Source organism: Delphinus delphis, chromosome 2, assembly GCF_949987515.2.
Source record: "Delphinus delphis chromosome 2, mDelDel1.2, whole genome shotgun sequence".
In the NCBI taxonomy this organism is placed as follows: Eukaryota; Metazoa; Chordata; class Mammalia; order Artiodactyla; family Delphinidae; genus Delphinus; species Delphinus delphis.
The window spans coordinates 86,556,658-86,579,325 of record NC_082684.1 but is presented as its reverse complement, the minus strand read 5'-3'; the positions used below and the strand labels follow the sequence as shown (position 1 = coordinate 86,579,325).

The window sequence follows — 22,668 nt, the reverse complement described above, 5'->3', positions numbered from 1 at the left end:
TTATCTTCTCACAGAACCAGATTTTAGTTTTATTGATCTTTGTTTGCTATTGTTTTCTTTGTTTCTATTTCATTTATTTCTGCTCTGATCTTTATGATTTCTTTCCTTCTGCTAACTTTGGGTTTTGTTTATTCTTCTTTCTCTAGTTCCTTTAGGTGTAAGGTTAGATTGTTTATTTGAGGTTTTTCTTGTTTCTTGAGGTAGGCTTGCATAGCTATAAACTTCCCTCTTAGAACTGCTTTTGCTGTATCCCATAGGTTTTGGATCATCGTGTTTTCGTTGTAATCTGTCTCTAGGTACTTTTTGATTTCCTCTTTGATTTCTTCAGTGACCTCTTGGTTATCTAGTAACGTATTGTTTAGCCTCCACGTGTTTGTGTTTTTAATGTTTTTCTCCCTGTAATTGATTTCTAATCTCATAGCGTTGTAGTCAGAAAAGATGCTTGATATGATTTCAATTTTCTTAAATTTACTGAGGCTTGATTTGTGACCCAGGATGTGATGTATCCAGGAGAATGTTCCATGCGCACTTGAAAAGAAAGTGTAATCTGCTGTTTTTGGATGGAATGTCCTATAAATATCAACTAGATCTATCTGGTCTATTGTGACATTTAAAGCTTCTGTTTCCTTATTTATTTTCATTTTGCATGATCTGTTCATTGGTGTAAGTGAGGTGTTAAAGTCTCCCACTATTACTGTGTTACTGTCGATTTCCTCTTTTAGAGCTGTTAGCAGTTGCCTTATGTATTGAGGTGCTCTATGTTGGGTGCATATATATTTATAATTGTTATATCGTCTTCTTGGATTGATCCCTTGATCATTATGTAGTGGCCTTCACTGTCTCTTGTAACATTCTTTATTTTAAAATCTATTTTATCTGATATGAGTATTGCTCCTCCAGCTTTCTTTTGATTTCCTTTTGCATGGAATACCTTTTTCCATCCCCTCACTTTCAGTCTGTATGTGTCCCTACATCTGAAGTGGGTCTCTTGTAGACAGCATATATATGGGTCTTATGTTTGTATCCATTCAGCAAGCCTGTGTCTTTTGGTTGGAGCATTTAATCCATTCACGTTTAAGGTAATTATCGATATGTATGTTCCTATGACCATTTTCTTAATTGTTTTGGGTTTGTTTTTGTAGGTCCTTTTCTTCTCTTGTGTTTCCCACTTAGAGAAGTTCCTTTAGCATTGGTTGTAGAGCTGATTTGGTGGTGCTGAATTCTCTTAGCTTTTGCTTGTCTGTAAAGCTTTTGATTTCTCCATCGAATGTGAATGAGATCCTTGCTGGTTAGAGTAGTCTTGGTTGTAGGTTCTTCCCTTTCATCACTTTAAGTATATCATGCCACTCCCTTCTGGCTTGTACAGTTTCTGCTGAGATATCAGCTGTTCATCTTAATGGGTGTTCCCTTGTATGTTATTTGTCATTTTTCCCTTGCTGCTTTCAATAATTTTTCTTTGTCTTTAATTTTTGCCAATTTGATTACTATGTGTCTCGGTGTGTTTCTCCTTGGGTTTATCCTGTATGGGACTCGCTGCTCTTCCTGGACTTGGGTGGCTATTTCCTTTCCCATGTTAGGGAAGTTTTTGACTATAATCTCTTCAAGTATTTTCTCTGGTCATTTCCTCTCTCTCTTCTCCCTCTGGGACCCCTATAATGCGAATGTTGTTGCATTTATTGTTGTCCCAGAGGGCTCTTAGGCTGTCTTCATTTCTTTTCATTCTTTTTTCTTTATTCTGTTCTGCAGCAGTGAATTCCACCATTCTGTATTCCAGGTCACTTATCCGTTCTTCTGCCTCAGTTATTCTGCTATTGATTTCTTCTAGTGTAGTTTTCATTTCAGTTATTGTATTGTTCATCTCTGTTTGTTTGTTCTTTATTTCTTCCAGGTCTTTGTTAAACATTTCTTGCATCTTCTTGATCTTTGCCTCCATTCTTTTTCCGAGGTACTGGATCATCTTCACTATCATTCTGAATTCTTTTTCTGGAAGGTTGCCTATCTCCACTTCATTTAGTTGTTTTTCTGGGGTTTTATCTTGTTCCTTCATCTGGTACATAGCCCTCTGCCTATTCATCTTGTGTATCTTTCTGTGAATGTGGTTTTTGTTCCACAGGCTGCAGGATTGTAGTTCTTCTTGCTTCTGCTGTCTGCCCTCTGATTTCTAAAAATTATAAAAACACCTACCCACTTGATAGTCTGCTTTGATTAATAAGACAAAATAGAGCGATGAGACCATTCTAAGTTTTATTTCAGTACAGCTGGCAGTGGAATACTATGATCACTATGGTGCACTATTAGCATTACCAGGCAGTTATTCTACCTTAAAACACAGAAAGCTGTCCAGCTTTTGGAGCAGCTAATCACTGAACCAGATTGAAAGCCACTGTACTGAACTTTTTCCAGACTGTCTCAGACACACATCAGGAATCACAACATCACCTCACCACTTTCTCTTTTGAAAACTGTGAGTATCCAACGATGCTTTGTTAATTGATGACCTTGCAACAAAGAGGAAAGCTAAAAGACTGAGCAAATACGTAGAGAATTTACTGTTCTACTAGAATAAAACTTTTAAAAAGTTAACTGTTGGGACTTCCTTCTGGCGCAGTGGTTAGGAATCTGCCTGCAAAGGAAGGGGACGCGGGTTCGAGCCCTGGTCCAGGAAGATCCCACATGCCGCAGAGCAACTAAGCCCGTGCGCCACAACTACTGAGCCTGCGCTCTAGAGCCTGCGAGCCACAACTACTGAGCCCTTGTGCCACAGCTACTGAAGCCCGCAAGACTAGAGCCCGTGCTCCGCAACAAGAGAAGCCACCGCAATGAGAAGCCCACGCACTGCAACGAAGGGTAGCCCCTGCTGACCGCAACTAGAGAAAGCCTACACGCAGCAACGAAGACCCAGTGCAGCCCAAAATAAATAGATTAATTAATTAAAAACAAAAGTTAACTGTTAACATTTAATGATATAGTGTTGTATTTCATAAAAGTTAGGCATAAATAGGAAGTAGATCAAGAAATAATTAGAATTACTTTTTAAATACAAATTTAGTGTGTTTTCTAACTTTACTAGTTTTAATCAGTGTCAATTTTCCCTAACATTTTGTCTATTTTAATAATCACCAAACACCAAACATCAACAGGTTAAAAGACAATAGGCTCATATATCCAAAACTGAGATTACTTTGCCCATCTACCCCCCCACCTCCTGCCAGTTTTCTCTTACTGATTCCTTTTTATTGGAAATCTCTTTAATTAGAAATAGTCTTTTACAGCAAAATAAAGGATGAAGTTTTCAAAAATACAAACACTTGAGCTAGTTAATGTATTTGGTGTGAATGCATTTCTATCAAAATCAGAGTGCATCTGACACTAGCTTAAAGAGGTCACTCTCTCAGAGGACCCCCCAAAATTTGGCCTGCAGCCTATAGATTACTGACCCCTGTTCTAGAGCATCTATATAGCCTACATAATATACCTTTAGCAGTTATTGTGGTGCATTGCAATGGGATTTGCATGTTCGCTAATCCACTATGAAACTCTCAAGGACAGAGACTGAGTTTATTCATATTTGTTCTCCCAGTACCTAGCAGAGCGGTTGGCATTAATTGGCTCTAAAATATTTTGTTTAGTGGATTAAGTAACATTCAAATAGAAACTGGTTAGATTGACCAAAAATTTTAAAAACAGGACTGTTTGCTGGTTTGTGGAAACACCTGAGCACCAGTCCACTATGAGCGTTGTGTTTTAAAAGACTGTGCAGAGTTTTTAGAAACAGCTTTATTGAGATATACAGTCAGTGCTCTGGACCTCTGTATCCTTGGGCACGGCATCCGTGGATTCAATTAACCACAGACTGAAAATATTTGCAAATTCCAGAAAGCCCCAAAAGCAAAACTTGAATTTTCTGCGTGCCAGGCAACTATTCACATAGCATTTACATTCTACTAGGTATATTATAAGTAATCTAGAGATGATTTAAAGTATATGGGAAGATGGTTTTGGGGGACCCTAGCCTGCCATCTTCTCAGTCTGCTGGCTTTCTGAATAAAGTCGTATTCCTTGCCTCAAAAAAAAAAAAAAAAAGTATATGGGAGGGTTTGCATAGGTTATATGCAAATACTATGCCGTTTGATTTTTTCTTCCAGTTTTATTGAAATATAATTGACATACAGCACTGTATAAGTTTAAGGTGCGCGGCATAATGATCTGACTTATATACGTCATGAAATGATAAGTTTAATGAACATCCATCATCTCATATAGATACAAAATTAAAGAAATAGGGCTTCCCTGGTGGCGCAGTGGTTGAGAGTCTGCCTGCCGATGCAGGGGACACGGGTTCGTGCCGCGGTTTGGGAAGATCCCACATGCCGCGGAGCGGCTGGGCCCGTGAGCCATGGCCGCTGAGCCTGCGTGTCCGGAGCCTGTGAGAGGCCACAAAAGTGAGAGGCCCGCATACCGCCAAAAAAAAAAAAAAAAAGAAATAGAAAAATTTTTTTCCTTGTGATGAGAACTCTTAGGGTTTACTCTCTTTTTTTTTTTTGTGGTATGCGGGCCTCTCACTGTTGTGGCCTCTCCCGTTGCGGAGCACAGGCTCCGGACGCGCAGGCTCAACGGCCATGGCTCACGGGCCCAGCCACTCCGCGGCATGTGGGATCTTCCCGGACCGGGGCACGAACCCGTGTCCCCTGCATTGGCAGGCGGACTCTCAACCACTGCGCCACCAGGGAAGCCCCGGGGTTTACTCTCTTAACAACTTTCATACATAACGTACAGCAGTGTTAATTAGGGAATTCCTTGGCGGTCCAGTGGTTAGGGCTCTGCACTTCCACTGCAGGGGGCATGGGTTCAATCCCTTGTCCGGGAACTAAGATCACCCAAGTGGAGTGGCGCGGCCAAAAGAAAAAAAAAAAGACCTAAAAGACAAGAAAGCAAAAAACAAAACAAAACAAGCAGTGTTAATTATATTTATCATGTTGTACCTTATATCCCTAGTAATTATTTTTCATATAACTGCAAGTTTGTACCTTTTGACTGCCTTCATTTTCCCTTCCCCCTACACCTTGCCTCTGGTAACCACAAATCTGATCTCTTTTTCTTTGAGTTTGTTTGTTTGCTTGCTTTTGAAGTATAATTGATCTACAACACTATGGTAGTTCCTACTATGCCATTTTATATAAGGGACTTGAGCATCCTCGGGTTTTGGTATCTGCAGGGGGGAACTGCAAGAGGGGTGGGGGTCTGGAACCCATCCTCCAGAGATACCAACAGATGACTATAATTCGCCTGCCATACAATCCACCCATTTAAAGTGTACAATTCTGAGATTTTTAAAAATTGAGTTATAATTCACGTATTATATTAGTTTCAGATATACGACATGAGATTTGTTTTTAAAGAGAGAGAGGGAAAGCAAAAGGAAAGGGAGGTCTCTTTTCCTTGAGTTGCACACTGGTTCATACTGTGGTATTGTAAAAATGATGTGAATAACTCATCTAGATTATTTCCTGTTTGGATTTAGGGGAAGAATAGAAAGTAGTAAATCAATGAGTATCTAAATATGGATAGACGCCACAAATGGAGGAAAAGGGAAAGAAGAAAGGGATTCTCCAGTACGTTATTTATTTTGGGCAGGAGAAAACAAGCTGTGTTGAAAGAGGCATTATGTTCTGTGGGGAACTCAGTATAAATCTGAACTTTGCTCATTATCCTTTTTTTTTTTTTTTTTCCTTGCGGTACGCGGGCCTCTCACTGTTGTGGCCTCTCCCGTTGCGGACGCGCCGGCTCCGGACGCGCATGCGCAGGCTCAGCGGCCGTGGCTCACGGGCCCGCCGCTCCGCGGCATCTTCCCGGACCGGGGCACGAACCCGTGTCCCCTGCGTCGGCAGGCGGACTCTCAACCACTGCAGCACCAGGGAAGCCTCTGCTCATTATCCTTGAATATGCTCTAAGGCTGATCCTAGATTTTTGCAAATCTTACTGTAGTAGTTCTCAATTGCTGCATGACAAATTTCCCCAAAAACTTAGTGCTTAAAGCAACAGTAAACATTTATTATAACACATAGTGTCTGTGGGTCTGGATTTTGGGTGTGGCTTAGTTGGGTGGTTCTGGCTTGAGGTATTTCACAGAGTGGCAGTCAAAACGCGAGCTAGGCCTGCCGTCATCTGAAGGCTTGGCTGGGGCTGGAGGATCTATTTCCAAGAACAGTTCATTAAGATGGCTGGCAAATTGGTGCTGATTATTGGTGTAATGCCTCAGTTTTTTGCCAGATAGCCACTCCAAGAGGTTGCTTGAGTGTCCTCATATTACGGCACTGGCTTTCCTCTAAGTGAGTGACCCAAGAGAGCATAAAGTGGAAGCTGCAAAGTATTTTATAACCTAGACTTGGAATTTACACACCACAATTTCTGAAAAAGCCTATTGGTTACACGAGGCAGCCCAATTCAGTATGGGAGGGACTAGACTATACAAGGGTGAAGATACCAGGAGGCAGGGATCACGGGGTGCCTAGAGGCTGACTACCAAATTTATTTGTTTTTTAATATATATATTTGAGATACATATATCTCAAAAGGAGATTCCTAAATTCAGGTACCAGCTCTTGAATATTACCTTGCCATTTATCCTAACTGAACAAGTATCTCTTGGGACAGACCAATAATTCTTTATTTATTTTTAAATTAATTAATCAATTTATTTTTGGCTGCATTGGGTCTCCGTTGCCGTGCACAGACTTTCTCTAGTTGCACCAAGAGGGGCAACTCTTCGTTGTGGTGCGCGTGCTTCTTATTGTGGTGGCTTCTCTTGTTGGGAGCAGGGGCTCTAGGCACACACGCTCAGTAGTTGTGGCTCGCGGGCTCTAGAGCGTAGGCTCAGTAGTTGTGGCGCACGGGCTTAGTTGCTCCATGGCATGTGGGATCTGCCCGGACCAGGGCTCGAACCCGTGTCCCCTGCATTGGCAGGCAGATTCTTAACCACTGCACCACCAGGGAAGTCCCCAGACCAATAATTCTTTTTTTTTTTCTTTTTCTGCGGTACGCGGGCCTCTCACTGTTGTGGCCTCTCCCATTGCGGAGCACAGGCTCAGACGCGCAGGCTCAGCGGCCATGGCTCACAGGCCCAGCCGCTCCGCGGCATGGGGGATCCTCCCGGACCAGGGCACGAACCCGTATCCCCTGCAACGGCAGGCGGACTCTCAATCACTGCGCCACCAGGGAAGCCCCCTTTTTTTTTTAGAGAGGAAGCCAGTGGGGCCAGAGGATTCGGGTGTGGTTCTTTTATTTATTTATGTGTTTGTTTATTTTATTTTTGGCTGTGTTGGGTCTTCGTTGCTGCACGCGGGCTTTCTCTGGTTGCAGTGCATGGGCTTCTCACTGCGGTGGCTTCTCTTGTTGCAGAGCACGGGATCTAGGCTCGCGGGCTTCAGTAGTTGCAGCATGCAGGCTCAGTAGTTGTGGCTCGCGGGCTCTAGAGCGCAGCCTCAGTAGTTGTGGCGCACGGGCTTAGTTGCTCCGCGGCATGTGGGATCTTCCCAGACCAGAGATCGAACCCATGTCCTCTGTACTGGCAGAAGAATTCTTTTTTTTTTAATGGTGTGTTAGTTTCTGCTGTATTACAAAGTGAATCAGTTATACATATACATATGTTCTCATATCTCCTCCCTCTTGTGTCTCCCTGCCTCCCACCCTCCCTATCCCACCCCTCTAGGTGGTCACAAACCACTGAGCTGATCTCCCTGTGCTATGCGGCTGCTGCCCACTAGCTATCTATTTTACGTTTGGTAGTGTATATATGTCCATGCCACTCTCTCACTTTGTCACAGCTTACCCTCAGTAGTTGTGGCGCACAGGCTTAGTTGCTCCGCGGCATGTGGGATCTTCCCGGACCAGGATCGAACCCATGTCCCCTGCATTGGCAGGCGGATTCTTAACCACTGTGCCACCAGGGAAGTCCTGGGACCAATAATTCTTAAATGGGAAAGACCAGAGAAGAAAAGGGGCCCTGAGAAACTGTTTTCCTTGGGCACTCCAATATCCTAGGGTTCCTATACCTGTGGCATTAACTTTCACTATGTATTCATTCTTATACTTCCTACTCTGAGATATACTGTTGTACTATTCTCAAGATACTCATCATACAACACTTCCCTTTGCACTGCACTTTTTTCCCCCTTCAACTCTTTCTTGATATACAGCTGCCGGACTGCTTTCTCACATACTCTTCTATTTATCTTATCCTTCATGGATTTGCAAATGAGAGTTGGTCATAAGATAACAGTAAGAAGAATAATCGTCTTTCCATCATTTGGAGAATCCAGCTGTATCTACTGACTCATTTAAAATAAACACAATAGTAGTTCTATGAATAAATTCACTAAAACGCTTACCTATGATAGCAGAGATTATATCTGGGTAGCTTGGAGAGACACATTATATTTGCTAAGTGAGTGAAAAATATTCTCTTTGAATAGAGACTATCTATCTGAAATCCTGCTAGGCATTATTTCAATGAATCTGGACTTTGTTTCCCCTATAAACTTCTTTAATTTTAAAGAAAAGTATTTACAGAAACACTAACCCTTTCCAATTCAAATTACTTGCCCTGCCAATACTCTGAAGTGAACTATATTCTGTTAGACAAAGTAATGGAAAAAGCAACTTGTGGTTTTAATCAGTGGAAAGAAAACAATTTGGCAACTTCTTTAAGTTTGAATAGAACAAGATGAGCTGCATCATCAAGTGCCTTTAATGTACATTTTGTCCTGCTTTTCATCCAAGGATCTAGACATGACAGACAGTAGAAGTGCCTGCTGTTTTTCAAAGAATGTCAAGAGGCTGTGGCATTTCCTGAACAAGAAGAAACAGATTCAATAATAGTTATGAGATTGAATATAGGATTCGTATTTAACCATTCTATATTCTCAATCAGCTTTAATCATAATGTCACTTGAGTGAAGAAAAAGATTTAAAGTAAAAGGAAGCTCATAATTCATCGCAATCTTTCAGTCCATGGCAGACTCCTGAGATTATCAAGTAGGAAAAGCATTGGACACGGGAGTTTAAGAGACCGGAGTTTTGGTTCTTCTACTCATTAGTTTTATAGCTCTAGGAAAGCTGTTAAGCTCTTTGAGTTTTTTCTTCTGTAAGTTGGTGGGTAAGGATGGGAGAGGGGTTTGATCATAAGGTTTCCTCTTTACCAAAGAGTTTGATATACCAAATACAAATTATCCCACATAGCCTCGTTTCTCCGCCCTCCTCGCTTTTCTTTGAAAGTCTTCGAGGGACTCCCGCATTATTTTGCTCAGAATCCCATACGGGACCTCACCGGGGCTGCTCACTGAACCCTTCACTGGCGGTGTTTCAAAAAGGGAGTGAAATCTTGTTCTTCATTGATGTGAAAACCGTGAGGATACGCCGGGCTCCAGGCTGACGTTCCTTTCTGGAGGTCTCGGTCTTCTTTCTTTCTTACACTTTCAGGCCTTTCCCCAGTACCCACCGATGATTAACTTCGTGTTAGGCGGTTCTGGGGACAGCGCCAATTTGCCAGATCCTGGCAGCGCTGCTTCTGAGGAGGTGGCATGGCAGGGCCTCATGATTTGGGGCCCTTTTTCGCGACCGAACTCCTCGGTGTGTGTAAATTCGTATCGTGACAAAGCATTTACGATTTTCTTCCGAAAAGACCAACCCTGGCGTCACAACCGTGCCTCTATAACCAAGGTAACTGCTTGAGCTAGGAGGAACCACTGTGTACCAACCACTAGTCTCAGAAGCCCTACTTCTCTGCTCCAGACTGGCGGGTAGTTGCCGCTGCGGCTGGAACTACGAGGACCAGAATTCCTGCGCGCACGCGCGCTGCCATTGTGATGCTCCTTTCCCGGTAACTCGCCCTCTCAGGCAAACCTGAAGATAGCGGCAATTCTCCGGTGGGGGGCGGAGACACTCTTTGCCTGGCTTTCCGCCCCTTTCGTGATAGGCAATGGGACCAGCCAACCAACATGGCGGGCTTGGGACGCGCTCTCCAATCAGCACCTGTGGCGGAGAGGTGGGCGTGCGCACTGGCAGGGTAGGTGGGCTAGGCTGTGTCGGGTTGCGAAGGGGGAGAATAACGTCGGGTCGGGTCAGCGGGCGCTGCAGTAGTCGCCGCAGCGGCGATGGGAGCGGTGGGGACCAGGCGGCGGCGGAGGCGGCAGGAGGAGGAGCAGGAGCTGGCACAAGAGCAGCGGCTGGGGGCGGCCAGCAGCAGCAGTAACAGCAGCAGCCGCCGCCGCCAGTAAACGCGGACGGTACCCGAGGGGACTACCCAGCCGGCCGGCCCTCGAAGCCGCGCTCGGGTCCCGCCGCACTGGGCGGCGGGGGATGGGCAGGCGGCGGTCGTCCCGCCTGCTGAGGGTTGACCTCTGCCGGTCCCCGCCCTGAGCTGAACCCGAGCCCTCCGCCCGAAATCCCTGCGTCCGCCACGGCCCAGGTAGGACACACCCCCCGAGCCCCCAGGACGCCGCTGGGGGAGCCCAGCGTCCCGCCCTCCCTCAGTCCTGACCCCCTCCTCCGGCAGCACCCCTCGCCCAGTGACCGATACTGGTGCGGAGGGGAGGGGTACCGGAGACTCCTCGGTCGCTACCCACGCCCTGGGCTTGTGCCAGACCCAGTAGCTCCAAGTCGGAGACTGTTTCTCCCCCGTTTCCCTGGAGGGTTATGCCCCGTATCCCCAGAGGCTTTTGGTGTCTTCGCTGAACTTGGAGGGTCATAAAGCTTCGTTCTGTTTCTCTCTCTGTGGGTGACCCACATACCACTTGTATTCATGCTGCTTTAGGTACCAGGACTGAACACAGATGATTCTCAGGATATATTCTCAGGATATACTGAACGCTTCTTTCCCACCCCGCTTCCTCAAATCTAATAGAAGAGGGCATGGGACTATAGAATCTGTTTGTTGTGTAGTAACGACAGTGGAGGCCATGACTTTATGGTACTTAAGGTGCGAAGTAGACCTGAGGGATTTGCTCGTCATTTGCTTTGACTAAGATGATGTTGACAACCCGGGATGCTGTGGGAGGGACAAAAGACTCCACACGTATTTACTGTTAAATCAGAAGTAAATAATACATTGGGATGCCAGGATACTTTATCCACAGTGAACTTAATTTTGTTTCAGTCGTGGTTGCATTAGAGGTAAAAATGACATTGAGTTGTACTTTGCTTTAAATTAAAGTTGATAGGTGGCAGCAATCCGGTATTAACTCTTTTCGTCCCTCGCTTTAGAAATTGTTCTATGTTTGAACATTAAAGAGGGCAATTTTATAATAACCTGTGTATTATGTAGAGATGTTTTGGTTTTAAATAGAAGTTAAGTTTTTTAAGGCGTGTATGAGGATCATAATATTATGAATGGGCACATGTACACACCCGGAGGATCCACTCTGTGTTTTGTTACAGTGTTTGGTTCTGAGCCATTAGTAAAAGTTTCATTGGCTTCTAAATACTGGTTTGCTAGGATAGACCATGAAGATGTATTTGCTGTTTTCTTTTGGCTAAATGTAATAGAGTACCGTTCATTTGAGGGGGAAGAGGTGATGGGAGATGGATTTTAAAGCTGAATGTTATGTATTTCTTTTCTATTTATTTAAATAAAGCAGTAATGATGGCAAATATTACTTATATGACTAAGCTTGAAGAATTCATCCTAAGTCTAAACATTTTTCAGATAACAAGTGTGTGGACTTGGATGATGTATTGTGCTCTTTTGAAATTGAAAATGTACTGAAAGGAATCTCTCTAATTTAGAAGCTTATGTTTTCCTGTATGATACATTTTTATCAAGGCACTAAAGGGGATGTTTGAAGCATGGTAATAAAGGAAAGTCTTTCTAACACTTTTCCTTTATGATAGAATGTTAAAAAATGCTTTTTCTTCTTTTAGTTTTAGACACATAAAAGAAATTGAAGTTCCTAGCTGCATTAATTTAATTTGTAATATGAAATTGAAATAAATTTGGTCTTCAGTAGTGGTCTAAGAATGGAATATCTTGCTCATTATCTTGTAGTACGGTTAATACATAATTTAGCAAATTCTTTATTGTACTGTGTATGACTTCAGATATTTGTGTCTTCTTTTGACTTTCTTTTAAATACTTATTATTTTAATGCCTCAGGAAATCTTCGTGAGAGTAGGCTTATGTGCTTTAGCAAAATGAACTCACTTATGCAGGGCTTCAAATATCTCTAATGTAGTGTTAGAAGTGAAGTTTGTATAATGCAGACAACTTTTGAGGGTATTTTACATTAAAAAAATACACTAAAATGTGAGTTAGTGATAGATTGTTGGTTTTTCATTGTAAACAAATATTACAGAGCTGAATATGCTATGATCATGGAATATAACTTTGGTGGCGGGGGCAGGCAATTCTTTATAAGTTTTATAACTTAATGTATAGAAATGACAACTTAATTGCAATTCATGAGAGACTTTGAGCTGGAACCACGCAAATTAGATACTCTCAGATTCCTAATCCTCATAATAAATGTTTGTTGCCTGGGAAAAAAAAAACAAAAAACAGTATAAAACAAGAGAAAATGTTTAGTGAGCATTATTAAACTAGTGACTTCTGAATTGATTAGCAAAATAAAATAGCCTTTAAGAACTAATGGAGAATATAGCTTGCTTCCTTTCCCACTTAAAAAAAAATCTCCGATAGAAAAATTCTTTTATAGGTATGTGGCATTCTTTACAGTTTGAGTGCATGTTACACAGAATTATTCTAGCCATGTATTCCTTTGCTATTTTTGGGGCTCTTAAGAAAGACTCAAAATATAGCTGGAGCTATGTCAATTTATTTGATTAGTAATAAATATGGCGGGACATCCAATATTTATAGGTTTTGAAATATGAAATTAAACATTTGTACTGTTTTACTTCGTTGTCATATTTTTTGTTACTCAGTATATTGTGAACAATAGTGATGATGGTGGTAGATTTTTTCCCCTAGGCTTCAGTGGATAGAATCCTTGGGTTAAAAATACTTTTTTTTTTTTTTTTAACAGTTTTTGTGCTGTAAATACTCAGTGCTTTCAGGTTAAATATCATACATCCATATTTGATAAAAGACCCTTTAAGTCTATATGAAAAAAGTTGGGTTTTTAGAGCTGAATTTTGAACATAATTCCAACATATTACTGCTCACAAGTTTCTGTCCTCAATATCTTGTAATCCTTGGTTGTAAGTTTAAAATATAGATTGACATATTATTTACCTAACATCAATGTCAGTTTTGCCAGAAAGTTTCGTCTTTTAAACAGGTGATTTTTAAGCAGACTTCTTGGTATATTTTCATTTATGTTATATGACTTTAAGTTAAGCATAATGATTCCTTGTGGTTATTATTTTATGTGTTCTTAATACTTGAGTCTATAATACTTATCAACTTTTGTCAACATTTTGGATTTTTTCTGTGATTTTTTCCTTGATATTTTGGGATGTTGATAGCTGCTTTTTATTGTGTTAAGCAATTTACTTTCACTTCAATTAGAGTAGCGCTTCCCAAGGTAAAAAAATTAAGTGTTCTTTGAAAAGCACCTCAATACTCTGTAAATGGCCTATATGGGAAAAGAATCTAAAAAGGAGTGGACATATATATAACTGCTTCACTTTGCTGAACACCTGAAACTAACACAATACTGTAAATCAACTACACTCCAATAAAAATTTAAAAACAAAAAACAAAACAAAAAAACCCTGGCTTGTTGTAGTGTTTTCTGAAGAATGGGAGGTAATAGATTCTTAGCTCCCTTTGATAATGTCAAGATTTAACCTAACCATGTTTAAGAATCTATATTATATATTATATATATATTTTAGAGAATTTACATCTTTATTGAAAATAAAAATCAGTATTTTTTAATATTTGCATTAGAAAACTTATTTGCCATTATGTCTGTTTTTACTAAAATGCTTTTATCATTATTTTTATACTTGGATTTTTTTTTTTGGTCTTTCTGACGTTCCAAGGTAATTACCTTTTTAAAAAAAATGATTTTGCATTGTTTCCCTGAGCTTGTTCTAACCATGTGATCATCTCAATACTGTATTTTGCTAATATTGGTCTAACATTTAGTTTTCCGTGTGTGCTGTGTTTTATGGATTAAGTTTGGAAACCCCCGCCCCCTGCTTTTTTCCTTGATCTACTAAGTGCCTCGGTTTCTAAAATTTCTCAGAAACTTTTTTTTTTTTTTTTTTTTTTTTTTGCGGTACATGGGCCTCTCACTGTTGTGGCCTCTCGTGTTGAGGAGCACAGACTCCGGACGCGCAGGCCCAGCGGCCATGGCTCACGGGCCCAGCCGCTCCGCGGCATGTGGGATCCTCCCGGACTGGGGCACGAACCCATGTCCCCTAGCATCGGCAGGCAGACTCTCAACCACTGCGCCACCAGAGAAGCCCTCTCAGAAAAGGTTTTATCAACATTTTTCAATGACCAGTAATGCAGAGATGAGGGGAGGAAAATAGGGGGAAAAAATGAATAACTAAAGAGAAAAATGTGAGCCTTGCTTCTTATGAAATTCGATTTGAAAAAATCAGCCGGGGGTTTCCCTGGTGGCGCAGTGGTTGAGAGTCTGCCTGCCAATGCAGGGGACACGGGTTCGAGCCCTGGTCTGGGAAGATCCCACATGCCGCGGAGCGACTAGGCCCGTGAGCCACAATTACTGAGCCTGCGCGTCTGGAGCCTGTGCTCTGCAACAAGAGAGGCCGCGACAGTGAGAGGCCCGCGCACTGCAATGAAGAGTGGCCCCCACTTCCTGCAACTAGAGAAAGCCCTCGCACAGAAACGAAGACCCAACACAGCCATAAATTAAAAAAAAAAAAAAAAAAAAAAATCAGCTGGAAGCTAAATAGTATGGTAGATAGTAAGCTAGATTAGGACTTCATTTATTAGGGACTTATGTAGCACTTAAAAAATTCAACATGTCCAAGGCCAAAGCCAGTCCACTTTTAACTTCTGTAATTATAAATGAAGGTGTCACGATTTAATCAGTCACACAAATTCAAAAATCCCATTAATTTAATTTTTTAGGCTGCTTCTTTTCCCTGGTTCTACATGCACAAAACCTCTCCTTTTCATTTCTACTGCTACCATCTTAATTTAGCGTCTCTGATCCTCATTATCGCTCCTTAGAACTACTGCAGTAGTCTCATTAAATATTTCAGTATCTACCGTGTTACCGTGGTAGGGGTTAGAGATTCAGTAGGGAACAAGACAGAAATTATCTCACTTTTGGAACTTGCAATACAGTGGGAATAGACAATTGTAGAACAAGGAATTACAAGTGTTCCAAGTATCATGAAGGGAAAATGCAGACGACCACATAAACGTATTAACTGACGGACCTAACAGTCCGGGGGATGGGTTCAGGGAAGTCTTCGTTTTATCAACCACAGTTTATTCTACATACTCTACCAGTTTTGGAGGTTAGTGGATATGTTATAGCTGTAAGTAGTTAAAAAATTAAAAATAAATGTTTTAAAATAAAGATATTTAATAAAAATTAAATGTTCATACAATTCCTGAAACAGCTTTAGACAAATCCTTTCCAAACACCAGAACACTTTGAAAACTTTTGCTCTAAAGAGGCCACCCTCTCCCTCCAATATGGGTTTCGACTTTGGGTTCTCCCAGGCCTCAATTGCTTAAGTACTGACAGAATTCCTATGTTATATTTCATACTCTTTGAACCTCAGAAGTTAGGACTAGGCATTTCCAGTAGGAGGGTATGTATGGTTACAAGAAAGAGGTCTTTCAGATAAATAGTTAGAGTCTCTTTGTAGCCAGAGTCCAGCAGCTTATAGGTGAGTTATTAAATGTACAAGTAACTAGGATATAGTTTGAACATCTTTGTAAGTTTAAAATTATATAAATTCATTTGTAAATCAGAAAAAAATATCCCTTATCATATGCTGGCTCCTAATTTTTGGTTTATAAAATAAGGTTAGAATAGCCACAAATCTCATAAATTAATAAATGCTTACTAGACAGATGAATAAAACTGTTAATTGTGCTTCAAGGTGAGATCTGAATCTTTTCTCATCTCTATGATAACATATCATGAGTCATTAGATTACTTAACCTCTCTTTGCTTCGGTTTTGATTTTTTTTTTTTTTTTTTTTTTTGCTGTACGCGGGCCTCTCTCTCACTGTTGTGGCCTCTCACGTTGCGGAGCACAGGCTCCGGACATGCAGGCTCAGCGGCTATGGCTCAAGGGCCTATCCGCTCCGCGGCATGAGGGATCTTCCTGGACCGGGGCACGAACCCGTGTCCCCTGCATCGGCAGGCGGACTCTCAACCACTGCGCCACCAGGGAAGCCCCTTTTTTTTTTTTTTCTAGTTTTTCTATTTTTAAAAAGGGAAGTTAATATACTTAAAATCCAATTACAATGAAGATCACTACAGAGAAGATTCTTCATTGATTTTTTTTTTCTTTGTCTTAGTTGGAGGATCATAGGCAATGCTTTGTTTGGTTGATGTGGCTACAGTAGATTTTACCCAAGGAATTGTCTTGTTTAATGTTTTCCTTACTATCTTTTTTTTCTTTAATTTTAATTAACTAATTTATTTTTGGCTATGTTGGGTCTTTGTTGCTGCACATGGGCTTTCTCTAGTTGCGGCAAGCAAGGGCTACTCTTCATTGCGGTGTGTGGGCTTCTCGTTGCAGTGGCTTCTCTTGTTGTGGAGCATGGGCTCTAGGCATGCAGGCTTCAGTAGTTGTGGCACACGGGCTCAATAGTTTTGGCTTGTGGGCTCTAGAGCGCAGGCTCAGTATTTATGGCACGTGGGCTTAGTTGCTCCGTGGCATGTGGGGTCTTCCCGGACCAGGGCTCGAACCCGTGTCCCCTGCATTGGCAGGTGGATTCTTAACCACTGTGCCACCAGGGAAGCCCTTTCCTTACAATCTTGACATGTAAGTTACACTGTACTTTCTGTAAGGGAAGAATTTGTTTATGTGTTGTTAGTATCAGTAGCCAGGGAGAGGTGAACTAGGTTGTTTACACTTTTATTCTGTTGTAGGTAATTGTAACCATAACTGACTTGTAAAATTTCTCTTCACTTTTAATAGATACTTTACTTTCTTGAATATATTTATGAGCTCAGAGAGATTCCATGCTGCTGGAAGTATAATTTATCTCCTGTTAAAGTTTAGAAGGAACAGTTGAAGTGTGAGTGGTGACTAAATTTTCTTTCTCTTTTGCTATCAACAAATAGGGTTATTTGTACATCTTCATCTCTTTTTACTAACACTTTATAGAGAGGCTCTTGCTAAAACCTGCAGGGTTAAAAAAAAATCTCATGGGGTTTATCCTATTCTTGACCCTTCTGTTGTTTACATTACTGTTATTAGATATTTTGAAAAGCTTAACTGGTTTGTAGTCTTTGTAAACTTGTGTCTGCACCTCAGCTTGTTTTATCTTGAGACATAATTTAGTTTCTTGTAATGTGAAAAATGTATTATTTTGACTTTTGAGATGTTTGATGAAGAGATAGCCACTCTGCATCTAACTATATTTTAATCTATTTTTGGAATATTAATCAGGTATCCTAAATATTATCTACTTAACAGATCATGATGACTTTGAAAACATCTGATTTTTTGTTTTAATAGGGGATGTTCAGTGTGTTGATAGTTTTCATCAAATTTGGAAAAATTTCAGACATTTTTTCTTCAGGTTTTTTTTTTTTAAGCATGCAATCTCTTTGGGCCCAATAAATGTATCCAGAAATTAAAATATCTACTAAAAGTGGAGAGAAACTTTATATAAGGTAGTATGGTTACAATAACTGACAACAAAATAAAAGTATAAACAACCTCTCTATTCTCTCCTTCTGGGACTCCAGTTATATGTATGTTAGGCTTTTAAAAAAAATTTATTTATTTTTGGCTGTGTTGGGTCTTCATTGCTGTGCGTGGGCTTTCTCTAGTTGCAGCGAGCGGGGGCTACTCTCTGTTGCGGTGCCTGGGCTTCTCATTGCGGTGGCTTCTCTTGTTGCGGACCACGGGCTCTAGGTGTGTGGGCTTCAGTAGTTGTGGCTTGTGAGCTCTAGGGTGCAGGCTCAGTAGTTTGGGCGCACGGACTTAGTTGCTCCACGGCATGTGGGATCTTCCTGGACCAGGGCTCGAACCCGTGTCCCCTGCATTGACAGGCTGATTCTTAACCACTGCACCACGAGGGAAGTCCATGTTAGGCTTTTTGATGTTATCCCATTGCTCACTGATTCTCTGTGTGGTTTCTGTCTTTTTCTATTGTCTGTTTCATTTTGGATGATTCCTTTTTCTTTCTTTTTTAAAAAAATATTTATTTATTTGGCTGCTTTGGGTCTTGGTTGCAGCACGTGGACTCTTCCTTGTGTCGCGCAGGCTCTAGAGTGTGTGGGCTCGGTAGTTGTGGTGCGCAGGGTTCTCTAGTTGTGGCACTCGGGCTCTAGAGTGCTCAGGCTTAGTTGCCCTGTGGCATGTGGGATTTTATTTCCCCGACAGGGATCAAACCTGCATCCCCTGCATTGGAAGGCGGATTCTTAACCACTGGACCACCAGGGAAGTCCTGGATGATTCCTTTTTCTGTATCTTCAACTTCACTAATCCTTTATTCCACAGTGGTTAATCTGGTGTTAATCCTATCTAGTGTATTTTTTAAATCTCAGGTATATACTTCTTATGTCTGGAAGTTCATTTAAAAAATATTTCCCATTTCTTTCCTCATGCTTAATGGTTTTCTCTGTTTCTTTGAATATATTTATAATAGCTGTTTTAAAGTCCTTGTCTACCATTCTGTCATCTGCACCATTTCTAAGTCTGTTTTTATTGATTGATATTTCTCCTTGTTTGTGTCCCTGCTAATTTCTGTTTGGATGCTCGACGTTGTAATTTTACACTGTCATGTGCTGGATTTTTTTTTTTTTAATTCCTGTAAATATTATGGGGATTTGTTCTGGGATACAATTAAGCTATTTGAAAATAGTTAGATGCATTCATGGCCCTGGATGTTTTTAAAGTTTTTTTTTTTTTTTCATTCTGTTTGGTGATTATACAAACTATTCACAGCCCTGTGTGAACATTAAGGATTGTTCCTGCCTGCCTCTTTCCAGGGGTTCTTTACCCTGGCCTTGATTGCTTCTGTACACACATGCACTCATAAGTACTCGCCAAAGTTTCAAGAGGAACCCTCTCTAGATATCCAGAGTTCTGTCTGCACAGCTCTTCAGTGTTCTGCCCTGCCTTGGCCTCCTCAAAACTCTGAATTCTGTCTCTTCAACTCAGCGAGACTGATGGGCTCTGTTTGGGTTCCTCATTCCTGTGCTGCAGCCTGGAAACTCTCCAGTCAGTGAGCTGGGGGCAGTCTTAAGGCTTACCTCATTTATTTCCCTTCTCTCGTGGATCCATGTTCTGTGCTGCCTATTGTCTAGTTCTAGTGTCTAAAGTCCATTGTTTCATATATTTTGTCTATTTTTCCCATTTAAGTTGGGAGGCTAAATCTGGTCCCTGTTACTTCGGTGGTCAGAAGCCGAAGTGGTCTGGTGGGTATATTGAAATGTCAAACAAAGAGGAGTCATATTTCAAAGTTATGCTGTCATTAGAAATCTGGGTATTTATGCCCAAATAATAGCTTCAAAAATATTTTCCTTACTCTTTAGACACGTCATAACCTCTTCTGATGATTAATTCTAGCACTGTTCCCACTGAAGTTAAAATTGTAGGTAAAAATAATTTTCCTATTTTTCTGTTAAAGAGCAGAATCTTACATAAGCTATATATGACACTTATAGAACCCTGTTGTTATCTGTTTAGTGAATTATCTAGCTTCCCCCAAATGTAGGAGAATTTTTTTGCTTCAGCCTTTCTAGATAATAGTAGTTGTAACTGGACTTCCTTTCCTCTTGCATTATATCCTCCCCTGCTCTGAAATCCTTCAGTGGCTCTTCCTGTCTATTGAAACTGAATGAAGTCCATCCTCTTCCTAGCCTGATTTTTAAACTTATTTATTTATTTATTTTTGGCTGCATTGGGTCTTCGTTGCTCTGCCTGGGCTTTCTCTAGCTGTGACGAGTGGGGGCTACTCTGGGCTACTCTTCGTTGCAGTGCGCGGGCTTCTCATTTGAGGTGGCTTCTCTTGTTGTGGAGCACGGGCTCTAGGCGCATGGGCTTCAGTAGTTGTGGCACATGGGCTAAGTAGTTGTGGCTTGCGGGCTCTAGAGTGCAGGATTAGTAGTTGTGGCGCATGGGCTTAGTTGCTCCGCAGCATGTAGGATCTTCCTTGATGAGGGCTCGAACCCATGTCCCCTGCATTGGCAGGCGGATTCTTAACCACTGCACCACCAGGGAAGCCCCCTAGCCTGATTTTTACAATCTGAACTCAGTTTACCTTTCAGGTTTATGTATTCTTTCTCCACAATCAGAACTCTCTTCCATTTAGACTAATGTATGCATTCATTTTCTCATGTACTTGTATGTTTTGCTCCTTTCCTTTTCTGTGCCTTTGCTTACATCTTCAGTTAGTTCTTGTCATTAAACAAACCACCCGAAAGTTCAGGAGCTAAAACAATAATTTATTAACTATTATGTGGGTTGGCAGTTTGGCTAGGCTCAGCTGAATGGTTCTTTTGGTCTTGTTTGGGCTCATTTATGTGAAGCAGTCACCTAGCTTGGGTTTCCTCACTATCTGGGTTCCAAAACCAGCAAAAGAGGGCAAGTCCAGTGCATAAGTGCTTTTCAACCTTCTGAGTCATGTTTGCTGATGTCCCATTGGTTAAAGCAAGTCATGGGGCCAACCTCAGTTTCCAGAATGGAGAAAGAAAATCTACCTTTCAGTGGCAGATGCAGCAAGGTCACATTGTAAAGGGATGTGTATACAGGAATGGGAGGAACTTTTGGCTATTTTGCAATCGCCAAACCGCTATAGATGTTATCCAGCTCCTCTAAGAAACATCGTATGATCATCCTAGCCCATGTTAGTCTCTCCCAGTTCTGATTTGTCATATGCACTAGCCCTTGCAATTTGATGTTGGTTAACTTATATATTTTACCTTTTTTTTTTTTTTTTTTTTTTGTGGTACGTGGGCCTCTCACTGCTGTGGCCTCTCCCGTTGCGGAGCGCAGGCTCTGGACGCGCAGGCTCAGCGGTCATGGCTCATGGGCCCAGCCGCTCCGCGGCATGTGGGATCCTCCTGGACCGGAGCACAAACCCGTGTCCCCTGCATCGGCAGGCGGACTCTCAACCACTGTGCCACCAGGGAAGCCCTACCTTTTATTTCATTTCATTTTTTTTGAATTTTATCTATTTTTTTATACAGCAGGTTCTTATTAGTTTATTTTGCCTTTTAAATCCAGAGAATTACTATTAATTTCTGTTTTTGTATGATGTGTTCTACTTCAAAGAATAATTTGGAAATAATTGTTTAACTTCTTCCCTTGATTATACACTCACTGAGGGCAAAACTATGCTTTATACTTCTTCCTACTCTTCTATGTATTTGTAACAATTTATTGAATGACTATATGTTAAATTTAAAAGTCAGCTCTCAATTATTTACTTGAGGACTACTTCTTTTCATTCAGCTGTCTAGGAGGTTAAAGATGTTTCATTCATTCTTCCATTCATTAAACATTTATTGAACGATTGTTCTGTGGTAGGTATTACGCTAGGTACTGAGAATACAAAGATGAGTAGAATTCTGCTCTTGACCTCAAGAAATTTATAGTCTTTTAGGAAGACATTGTAAATTGTCCTAGAAAATATGTCTTAGAAGACATGTAATTGTGCATGTGCTTCTAAGCCTCTTTCTTTACTCTGAACCTAGATTTCTGCTTCATGCTCAACTCACAGATTACCTGGCTTTTTACCATTGTATAGATGGGACAGTCTTCTGCTATCTGTCATACTGCTAGATGGTTGTTGCCTATCTAGTTTGTGTCTGGATTTCCCTGCTCTGGTTTATATGGCCATTATTTGTTACTGTTCTTTTTATAAGAGACATTAATTATAGGTACAGTTTAAATTTAGGTATTTTATTTACTTTATTTTTGGCTGTGTTGGGTCTTCATTGTTGCATGCGGGCTTTCTCTAGTTGTGGCAAGCTGAAGCTACTCTTCATTGAGGTGCACAGGCTTCTGATTGTGGTGGCTTCTCTTGTTGGGGAGCACGTGCTCTAGGTGCTCAGGCTTCAGTAGTTGCAGAGCGCAGGCTCAGTAGTTGCAGTGCACGGACTCAGTAGACATGACTCGCGGGTTCTAGAGTGCAGGCTCAGTTGTTGCAGCACATGGGCTCAGTAGACGTGGCTCGCAGGCTCTAGAGTGCAGGCTCAGTAGTTGTAGTACACAGGCTGTAGAGCGCAGGCTCAGTAGTTGTGGCGCACGGGCTTAGTTGCTCTGTGACGTGTGGGATTGTCCCAGACCAAGGATCGAATCCGTGTCGCCTGCATTGGTAGGTGGTTTCTTACCCACTGTGCCACCAGGGAAGCCCCCTGTACAGTTTAAAGAATAATTATAAGGCCAAGTGGTCAAGAAATAGAACATTGCCAGCATCTCAGAAGCCCTTTCCTTATCTCCTTTTCTTACCCCCAAAGGAATTCATTCTTGTGCTTTTTATGAAAAATCATGTCCTTGTTTTTTCTTTATAGACTTACTACCTATACT

At 41.4% G+C, this 22,668-nt stretch overlaps 1 protein-coding gene across 4 annotated transcripts in view; it reads left to right on the top strand.

The window, feature by feature from the left end:
- Positions 1 to 10,117: 10,117 nt before the first annotated feature.
- TTBK2 (tau tubulin kinase 2) overlaps positions 10,118 to 22,668 on the top strand; it is a 138,588-nt gene continuing 126,037 nt past the window's right edge. For all 4 annotated transcript variants that reach the window (XM_060005095.1, XM_060005094.1, XM_060005093.1 and 1 more), the window contains exon 1: positions 10,118 to 10,465. The gene's annotated coding sequence lies outside the window, so the exon portion shown is untranslated. The remainder of the gene's footprint in view (positions 10,466 to 22,668) is intronic.